The sequence below is a fragment of the Propithecus coquereli genome, unplaced genomic scaffold (assembly GCF_000956105.1).
Source record: "Propithecus coquereli isolate 6110/MARCELLA unplaced genomic scaffold, Pcoq_1.0 Scaffold114, whole genome shotgun sequence".
Classification (NCBI taxonomy): domain Eukaryota; kingdom Metazoa; phylum Chordata; class Mammalia; order Primates; family Indriidae; genus Propithecus; species Propithecus coquereli.
Genome location: NW_012135414.1, coordinates 3,234,454 through 3,244,989, shown reverse-complemented (window position 1 = coordinate 3,244,989; position 10,536 = coordinate 3,234,454). Strand labels below are relative to the sequence as shown.

Here is a 10,536-nt window from a genome sequence, read left to right as displayed (position 1 = left end):
GAGAGAGAGAGAGTGATGGAAGGCCAAAGGGAAGCTGGGGGGCCAGGAGCAGAAACAAACAAACAAAAAGAGACAGAGAGAAAAGGAGCCACCAGCACTGGGGAGAAAACCAGAGAGAGGCTCTCTGCAAGGGCTGAGTACTAGCCTGGGAGAGAGCAGATATCTTTTATTTCCAAAAACAGTTTTTCATCCACTTTGTTAAATTAAAAAGCTGTTTTTAAAGTGGTGCTGAGGTGCTGCAGCTGGGGGAGGGTGGACGGAACTGCCAAGACCTCCCTCCCCAGCCTTCTCCTCGGCCCCCACAGAAGCTGCCTCAGCCTAAGCCCCTGGGGTGTTCTCCAGCTCCCCTGCTCTCTGCAATCCTCTGAGATCCCCAGGAACAGGGTCAGGGCATCTGAGCTACTGTTCACTGGCAGGAAGTCCTTCCTGCTGTCTGGCCTCAGTCCGTCCTGCTGCAGGGAGCCCGTTCTTTCCTCTAACCACTATCCCTCTCTTCTCCAGCTCCTATCCCCAGCTCCCTAAGATGTTCCCAATTTGGGGGGAGGATTCTGTGCCCTCAGAGCTCAATAGCCCACTTTCCCAATAAGCCATCAGACCCCTCCCAGTGTGCCCCCATAAATATTATCTATTATTCTGTAAATCCATTTCCCAGCCCCATCCTAGTCTGAACTTTGATCAGATACCCACTCCATGTCCTTGGGTCCTCTGGGAACAATGAGTTGAAAAGCTTAACCCTATAGCCACCTCGGGCCTCCCTTCCTTCTCCTCTGGGCCCCAGGTCCATTTTAAGCCCCTTTTATGTGTCAGCCTGGGGTACCCCACTCCACCCTCAACAACACCCCAGTCCTAGTTCTGAAGGGTTAGTGCCCCCTCTCCAAGCCAGGAAAATGGCCAGTCTGTTTGGGAGCTGAGATGAAAAGCCTGGCCAGCCTTTGTGGGCCTCTGGCGGGTTTCGGACAATAGACCCTTCCGTTCCGCTCCAGTGCCTCGATTCCTTGGATGCCCCCACCCCCGAGCTGCCAATCCGGGGGCCTGGCCTTGCCTGAATGAGAGGCAGAGTCAGGCTCAGCCACACAGCTGGCCCCAGAAGATTCTGGACTTTCTGACCCCCCTATCCAATCTCCTCCAAGCCCAGCTGCTCCCCCAGTTAAGCCAGAGAGATGTTTTGGGGGCAGAGAGGAAACCTGAGGGCACTGACAGAAACATATTCCCATATCTGGGATTCAGCCCCCCTGAGTGTAGAACCCAGTTTCCTGACCTGGTTTTCCCCTTGCCTGTGTGACCATGGGTAAGTCCCTCCCCTTCTCTGGGCCTATAATGGGGCACGGAAAGCCCCAGCCAGGCTGAGACCAAAACCTCAGGAGAAAGAAGGACAGGGGAATAGAATGAAGTGACCTCAGGCCCTGCTTCACTCATGTCCCCCAGACCTAGAGCCCCAGTGCACCTGCCTGATGCCCTGAGATAGACCTTCCCTACCTGGGTCCCCAGAAACATACCTCTTCACTATTGGCTGCACACCAAGCACATCAATGTCCTCCTCCTCCTCCAAACCAAACTCTCTGGGACTTCCAAAACCAAGGAGGTGAGATGATGTGACAAGGCTGGATTCTAGAAGGGCAAAGGGTATAAATAAGAGGTCGCAGGCCTTAGTCCAACTCCAAGCTCAGTCTATACTCACAACCCCACTGTGAGAAGGGGAGAGAGGCAGGCAGCAGATAAACACCTGGAAGAAGAAAAGCTGGGAGTAGCACAGACTCCTTCCAGTGCCCCTTGCTGACTTCAGGTTCCGAACCACAGGGACAAAGGAAGGCCAGAAAACAGTGGCCTGGATACCACACACAGATACACACCCACAGACAATCCAAAATTCCCTCACAACCAGTGGGACAGACACAGGCACCTCCATAGCACAGACATCCTCGCACGCAAATTCACAGTCACAGGTCACAAGCATGGCATAAAGACCCGCCACCATAACATCTTCTTCCTTATCACCACCATGATTTACTAAGCATGACTTCTTCATGAGGTGGGGTCTATCATTCTTCCCATCTGACAGCTAAGGCGACAGATTTAAGGAGGTCTTGCCCAAGACCACAGTTCCAGAGCCTAGGTTTGAGTCTATGTCTAGCTCCAAAGTCTTTCTGCTACACCAATTTGCCTCTGCAGATCACTCACCCACCTGCACAGTGCCTTTCCCAACAATAATAATAGTGGCTAGCACTTGATCAGGGTCCTTGATTAGCCAGACATTGTGATAAGTACTTAAACTTACACTCTTGTGCTGAATCATCAAAACAACCTTCAGAGGTAATCCTGTTCCCATTTTGCAGATGAGAAAACTAAGGCTAAGAGAGTAAAAGCAGCTTGCCCAAAGTCACACAACCGGTCGTTGGTAAGGGAGCTGATGTTGAAAGCCACTGTTGCTTCTATGGACTCCAGACACTCAAAAGACCCCTCCCCTTCTACAAGACCCCCAGGAAATCCTCAGGATCCAACTGCCCCACCCAAAAAACCCACAGGTTCCAGATGTATCTACCAAAGTTATGATTAGGTGCCTAACCACGTATCATGAGAAAGGGACTCCATGTCATCCAATCCTGTCCAGAGATGCAGAGACTTCACCAACCAGGGAGAGATTGCCAGACACTAAAACAAGGTAATAGAGACAGGCTGACTAATGGTGACAGATACAGACACACCAAGATACCGGCCCAAAGAGAAGACGATAAAGGGGAAGACAGATACACGTCAGGCCAAAGAATGAGAGATAGTAAGAAAAGGAGACAGTAGAGGTAGAGGAGGGTACAGGCTGACGTGAAAAAACATACAGATATACTCCAATATGCTCAGACACAGAGACACACATAGATCCATCCAACCTTCACAAGAAAAAAATTGTGAAAGCAAGCAAGGCTCAGGCTGTGCGTGGTGTGTGTACATGTGTGCATGTTGGGGGGAAGCATGCAGAGTCTGTATTGCTACGCACATTACACCAGCTGCTTCCAGCAATTTCATCTGATTAATAATAAATGCCCCATAATTACAGCCGCTCCCCTAGTCCTTCTTCCTGTTTTTTGTCAGCTGCCACCAGGCCAGCCCCCCATGGACCCCATGGTCCCCTCCATCCTCACCTGCTGCTTTCTAGGAGGCTGAGAGAATGTGAGCTGATGGAGGAGGCCAGACTCCCAATCTGAGGGGGGATACCCATTTCTCTCTCCTGGATTAATGCCCTTTGCCTCCAAGCAAAAGGTCATCTCATTTAGGTCTCACTTAGAACTCTCTCCCTGCCTGAGTATAACCTGTGACCCCTAATAAGGCCTACAGGAGATGAGCTCCCCTTTCCCACTGTTTATCACTCACTGCTGAAAGAAGTCTCCATCCACAAACTTCACCTAGCCTTGGAATCCCACAGGCTCAAAGGAGGAAGAGACGAGGACAGGGGGCCCTACCCCATCATTCCAACCCCAGGCAGCCCGAGTCTCTGCCCACTTGTGTACCCTCAAGCTTTGGACACTTGGTGGCTCCGCCTCCCCATTCCTGAGCACCCCCCACCCAGGTCCACCTCCTTCCAGGCCTCCCACCCGAGCTCTCCAAGGCAGCTCTATCAGAATCAGCTGCGAGTTTGTGCTGATCTGTTTCTAATCGCTGGGGCCTGGTTCACGCTTGTCCCCCCCCCCAATATTGATTCCATTATTTGGAGAGTCATTGACGTCAGGGGCCTGGATCAGTTCCAAAACCGCCTTCTCTCCGGGCCTGGGCCAGGGCCCAGCCCCCCCATCCCACGATTTCACGGAGGGGCCCAGAAAGGTCAGCTCATGGGCCAAGGTCACACGGCATCTGCCCTCTGACTCTGGGCTCCTCTTGCCTTTTTGGGACCACCACGCAGCTCTCTTCTCCTGGGGAGAGGGGCTACACAAAGGCCTGGGAGTTAGAAATGAGGTGGGGGGCTATAAAAGGGAATCTGAAGAATCTCAATGGGACCCTGGCTGCAAGGAAGGGCTCTGAGGAGGTAGGGATGGGATCAGTGGCTCAGGAAGGATACTTGGGGAAGATTTTGTTTTCTTTGCTGTACTCTTATTTTGGAATATCCTGAAGCTGGACTTGAAATGGTTCCTACTGACTACTTGATTTTTATGTCTGATATCAGATGTATCTCCAGACTCTCTAAGAAGGAAATTATCTGCAGTGTAGGATAACAGATTACCCTAAATGTTGCCATAATTTGACTAACAGGCACCAGTAATTTTATAAATCTTTGCTCTATATAAAACAAAGGCTCTGTCTCCTGTGCATCTCCTACCCATGCTGCCTCAGTTTCCCCACACTCACACACTCTCTGAGTCTTTCCTGGCTCTTGGTGAGGACATGTCTCTCCCTCTCTATCTGACACCAGCCCACACAGCAACTCCTAGGCTCTGGCTGGACAGAGTATTTTTAGGATCCGAACCCTATGTTCTCAGACAGATGTTAATAACCAATACAGATAGTCTGTGGTGCCCACAGCAGCAGCTACACAGCCTCAGGGCCCAGCCTTGGAGGCTCAGAGATGAGGTCCATTCCTGTGGCTAGAGTCTAAGAACCCCAGATCTAGAGATACAACGGGCATGCTCATAGCCACATGAGGAAAAACAGAGGGCAGAGTGACCCCTTCCCCCTGCCACAGAATCGGGGTTATTGCCCTGCCCCAGTCTCCCCTCATCCAGACCTTTCCAAGGAAGAAGGCACCTATCCTCTGAACTCCTTCCCTGAGTGAAGTCCTTCTTGTAGTCTAGCCTGCAAACCATTCAGGGTTCCTTTGAGCCAAACAGGGGTGTACAACAGGGGCTGTTGGGTCTCAAGCCACAAACTCCAGGGGGTCCCTTCTCCCAGGGGTCTGTACTACTCAACAATTCATTCCTCGACATTTCGAGCACCTACACCCTGCCAGGCACTGTGTGGGAGCCAGAGACGTGGTCCTGCCTACAAGGAGCACCCAGTCGGAGGGGAAGAGAAAAAGATGTACTGTTCACTCAGTACTGTCCTACTGCGTACCAGGTCTGTGCTGGGGCAGGGGGGTGCAGCGGTGAGCAAGGCAGACCCAATCCCTGGTCCCACAGAGCTCACAGGCAACTAGTAAGCAACCTTGCTAAGTGTGGTGTGGGCAAAGTATAGGTAGGGTATGATGGAGCACAGTAACTACCCTGGGTCTGGAGAAACCTGTCCTCCTGCAGGATTGAGGACTCTTCAGTCCATTCTGAAATCCAGATGGGCCCTTGCGCTGAGCACAGGACACCACCATAGTCTGACTTCAGTTCCTCCTTGTAGCCCCAGCCACAGCTCCTGGGAGCTGGGTGCCCACAGCGGCAGGATCTAACTCTTCCCCCACATCTGCTTGAGCTCCTCCTTCCACCCCTTGGCTCCCAGAGATCCTAGGCTGCTGACCCCCAACCCAGCACAGCTCTGTGCTTTAGGGGCTCTCTTTGCCCTCTGCAGAGATAAAGGGGGCTGATGACCTCAGTGCTCTCTGTCCCCAGGGACCACTGGCCCCCCAGCCCCTCCTCACAGGAAGCTGGGAGCCCTTGTGGGTGTGGTCACTCAGGCCACAGAAGTTTACACAGCTGAGGTCTCCTGCTCCCCCCACCCCACAGTGGGGCTGGAGGAGGGGTCAGCTCTCTCTTCTCAGCCTCCTTGCTCTCCGGGACCCCCCAAACCAGGCACACATGGTCCCCCCAACCCATCTGCATTTCAAAGAAAATCCATTCCATATGTTTCTGATTCATTTACACTTCAACTCGCCATGGGGGGGCAGAGAGCAGGGCGCCTTGCCTCCAAGCCCCCCACCCCCATAGGGGGGCTGGAGAGCATGTGTCCCCTTCAGAGACAGGGAACAGTTACAGCCCAGCCATCTCAGCCTGGGGGTGGAGGCTGCAGGGCCATGTCCCTACTGTGTGGGCTCCCATGGGGGGGACAGTGTACCTCAGGCAGCCCCACCCACTGGTCTCTATCTCAGGAAGGCATGTAAAGTCCAGGGTAGTGTCTCCAGGGCAGGTAGAGTTCCAGGGCTGGCGTAACCGAGGCCCCCCAGGGCTACTGCTCTTCTGGGAGTACAGAGGGGAACACTTGGTGTCCTCCTGCAGGACTGGGGACTCTTCAGCCAGGATGAGGGCTCAAAGAGCATTGCAGGAGGCATCGTGAGATATAACATAACATGGTCCCTATCCCTCTCCAGCCAGGGCAAAGGGGAAAGGTGGAGAGGGTGGGCTGCAGTCGCCTCCTCCAGCTACCTTGTCACCACAGATTTGGGGCCACTGTTTCTCTTAGAATCACAGATTCAACACCCTGGATTAGTCACGGGAGCCAGAGATCTGCTCCCTCACCAGGTCAGTCTTCACACCCCTCCTAGCCTAAGGATGATTGGGATGGGGGTTGGGGAGAGGTGTTGGGAGGATATGAGTCTTATTTCCTCACACATGGCTTTCCAGAAGGGAAAGCCAAAACTATTTAAGGGGGACGTGCATGTACATGGCATATGGAGGACTCTAAGGGGCTCATGACACCCCTGTACCAACAAGCCACTCAAATGGTCCTGCTGAGAGCCTAGTCTTCTTGTGGAAGTAAAGGCAGAGAGGTCTGACTGGATCAATGTTCCCTCCCCCCACCCATCAGCCCACAGCCCAAGTGAGGGACATGACCAAATATGACCGAATGTGTACCCTCTCCCCTCCTCACTTTTGGAGGGGACAGGTCTTGTAGCAGTCTCTGTTCCTCACCTCAATTGCCCCAATACACACCACAAACCAAAGGAAAGCACGCGGGCATATTTGAGCCCTAAATTCTACCGGGATTGTGAACACCACAATCTTAGCGCAGGTCTGAATGTGAGCCCCAGGACGGAAGTGTGAGTTAGTGTAGGTTTCCAGGTCTAATGTCAGTCTCAGTGTGAACTCCAAGATGGAAGTACGGATTTGAGCATGAAGCCAGGTCCCAGGGTGAGTCTGACTGTAAGCCCGAGTGAGTCCGAATGTGAGCTCTGGGAATGAAGTGTGAGTCGAACTGTGGATTCCAGGATTCCCATACAAGTCAGTGTAAGCATTAGAGTTCTAGTGCAACTCCAAGAGCGAGCCCCTGGTCTTAAGGGCATTCTGAGCATGAGTGAAGGTGACTCGTAGGGATGAGTCTGAGTGTGAGCACTGGGGTCCCTTTTTAAGTCTAAATGTGAGCCTCAAAGTGCCCATGTAAGTCTGAGTGTGAACATCAGGATCCTAGTGTAAGTCTGAGTGTGAACACTGGGCCTCTGAGTGATCCAGGATGGAAGGGAGAATCTTGAGTATGTGCACCGGAGTCCTAGTGTGAGTCGCAGAATCTCACGTGACTCTGAGGAAGTCACCAAGATCCTGGTATAAGTCTAAGTGAGAGCCTCGGTTACCCATGTAAATCTGACCCCAAGAGTCCCCACATCAATCTAAGTATGAACCCAAAGGCCCAAGTATGAACCTGAGTGAGCCCCAGGCTCCTCATATGAATCAGTGTATGAGTCCCTAGTCTTAGTGTGACTCTGAGTATGAATCAGAGTGTAAGTGTGAATCTGAGTAAGCTCCACAGTCTAAGTGTGAGTCCAAGTGAAAGCCCTAGGACCCCAGAGAGATTCTGAGCATGAGCTCTAGGTCTCAATGCAAATCTATGAACCAAAGGACAGAAATGTGAACCTAAGTATGAGCGTATAGTCCCAACGTGAGTCCAAGTGTAAGCACAGAGTCTCAATGTGAGTTTGAGTGTAAACCCCAGGACTGAAGTATATATTTAGATATGAGCCCCAGGAATGTAAGTGTGAATCTGAGTGTAAGTCCCACTGTCCTGGTGTAATCCTGAGTGTGAGCCCGTATGAGTGTAAACCCTAAGACCCTAGAATGAGTTTAAGTTCCAAGTGTGAATCTGAGTATGAATTCCAGAGCCCCAGGAAGTCTTGAATGTGAAATTGGAACTCCCGGTCTTTGCATAGGAGGCTCAGGGTCTCAGATGGAGTATTGGCGCTGACACAGCGTGAACCTTAGCTCCATCTCACCAATCCTAGCCAGGAGTCCCAGGAACCAGCTGAGAGGACTTCTGTGGGTTGTGACAGTGGAGACAGAGAGCCATAGTTTGAGACACACAGGCCCCTCCACGCCACAAGTCCTGGCTAGCCCTACATCCCTAGGAACATCTAACTGTTCAAGCCCCATCCCCACACGTGGCAATGGCTCACCATCACACCCAGAGTCGGACACATCAAGGTTTACCTGGTGTTTCAGACTCTCTGGACATATGGCAATTACGAATGCACAAACACACCCAGTATTTCAGACTCTCACCAGTTCACTGCTTACAGCCCAATGACACAGACACAAATATACCAAGTATTACAGGCAAAACAACTAGTGTTACAGACACACTCCTACAGTGGCATGCAGACACACACCCAATGTTGCAGACAAGCTGCCAGCCACACAGATACACACAGCAGCTTCTCAAAGAGACAGACTAGACGAAAGAGAAAGAAAATCCTGAATTTTCAACTAGGCGTGAAATAGTCCTGCCCGCCTGAAGCTACTGAAGGGGGGAGGGGACCAAGGGAGCGAGCTAGAGAGAGAGAGCTAGATGCTGGAGGAGAGGCTCCGGAGAGGAGAGGAGCGGAGAAGGAGAGCTGTCCGTCTGGTGACCTCCTCACGGCCCAGCCCCCACGCACGAGGAGACACACTACTCTAAGCAACACAGGGACACCCAGGCCGGCTCACACAGAAGTCGCACTGGAGGAGACACACACGGGCAGACTCACAAAGAGACACTTGGGGATACACCACAGGCGGACTCACAGGAACCAGGGGGACTTACAAAGAGATACACTGGAACAGACCCATTACATGGAGATATATCCAGGCGGACTCAAGAGAAAACCACAGGCAGGCTCACGCAGACAGACACACACACACACACACACACACACACACACACACACACAGGCGGATTCACACGGACACACGCACTGGCAGACGCGCAACCGTCCGTTCATACCCCCGGGCGCTTTGAAGTCCAGATTTCTGCACGAGAAAGAAGCCACCTTTGGGTGCGCGGGGGCCACTGCGACCTCCCCAAACCCCGGAATTTTCCCAGACCTCGCGCGTGCAGCCGAGGGGTGGGGAGAACAGGGATACTACGACAAACCGCGCTGGCCACCTCCCTCCATTCGACTGTCCGGCCCCACCACCACCACGCCCAACCCCCGGAGCGCCCGGACGTGGGGGGCCGCTTCTCCTGCACCCCCACCCCCGAGTTTGCAGACAAAGTTTCGCGTGAACTTTCCTGTGCCCCAAGGCCGCGGACCCACGCGTGTCCCCTCACTCTTCCCGCGCGCACGGGGGCCGCTGGTCTGTCGGTCCGCCGGAGGGTTTGAGGGTCCGGCCGCGCGCGGTCCTCTGCGGGACACTCACCGTGCCCTCGGGCCACCCAGACTTCGCGCCGCGCCCTTCGACCGCCCCCAGCAGGGAGCGAGGCAGGGAGCGCGGAGCTAGCACCGTTGCCAGATCCCACTGCCGAGCCCCGCGCCGCGCAGGCTGGAGCCGCCGCCTCCGCTGCCGCCGCCGCCGCCCGCTCTGCACCGGCTCCTCGGCTCTCGGCGGCTTTAACCCCCCCATCCTCCTCCCTCCCTCGCGCGCTCCCTCCCTCCTTCCCTCGCCCATGTGACCGCGGGCGCCCGCTCGGCCGCGCGCGCCCTCGCTCCCCTCCCCCTCTCGCCTTGTCTCCCCGCGCCTCCGCGGCCGCGCGCCACGACCCCTCCCCGCCACGGCCCCCGCGCGCTGCCGCCTTGGCACGCTCCCGCGCCTGGCACGCGCGGCCGGCTGGCGGGGGCACGCTTGCCGGGTGCAGGCCTGTGAGCCCTCACTCCCACTCGCCCGGCGCTGGCACGCGCCCTCCCCCCGCTGGCGCACTCGCCCGCACTGGCACGCGTGGCCCCCTCACGTTCGCCCTTTCTCGGGCGCGCCCTCCAGACGGCTGTGGCCCCCGTGCTTCACGCGCAGCCCGGGCCACGGGTCTCACAAGCGCGCGCGCACACACACCCACACCCACTCCGCCCGCTCCCCTAGGGCGGCTGGGCGCGCACCCACCCCCCGAGATCGCTCATTCACACTCTCTCTGTCAGTCTTCTCCTGCGCACACTCCGCACGTTCAGGCCCCGACTGCCTCGCACCGACACCCTGGCACACCCTGGGCCAACTCTCAGGGTCCTCCCTCCGGCATCGCCGTGAAAGGAACGCGAGCCAGAGCCCCCCAACCCCCACTTTGGGCAGAAGAAGCCAGCCAGCTCCGCCTCTCCTATTCCTACTGTCCCCAGCAACGACCCCTCTCCCAGTCACGTATAGAAACACCCCTCGCGCGGGGGTAAAAGGGAATTTATGCTTCCATGACCCTGGAAGGACCAGAGTGGTAGCCCAGGCCCTCGCCTCCCCTGCCTCTGATGACACCACCACCACCACCACCCTCTCCTTCCCCAAGCCCCCAAGAACACACAGCCTGAGGAGA

The 10,536-nt window shown here is 55.0% G+C and overlaps 1 protein-coding gene across 3 annotated transcripts in view; it reads right to left on the bottom strand.

Annotated features, from left to right (window-relative positions):
• The window catches only part of CNTFR (ciliary neurotrophic factor receptor), a 38,467-nt gene extending 28,427 nt beyond the window's left edge, over nucleotides 1-10,040 (bottom strand). The window contains exons 1-2 of one of the 3 annotated variants that reach the window (XM_012656606.1): nucleotides 9,982-10,040; nucleotides 1,497-1,608 (exon numbers count right to left, since the gene is read on the bottom strand). The gene's annotated coding sequence lies outside the window, so the exon portion shown is untranslated. Of the gene's footprint in view, nucleotides 1-1,496; nucleotides 1,609-9,446; nucleotides 9,624-9,981 lie in introns of those variants that run through there. The other 2 variants (XM_012656615.1, XM_012656623.1) reach the window with 2 other exon arrangements.
• Nucleotides 10,041-10,536: the final 496 nt, after the last annotated feature.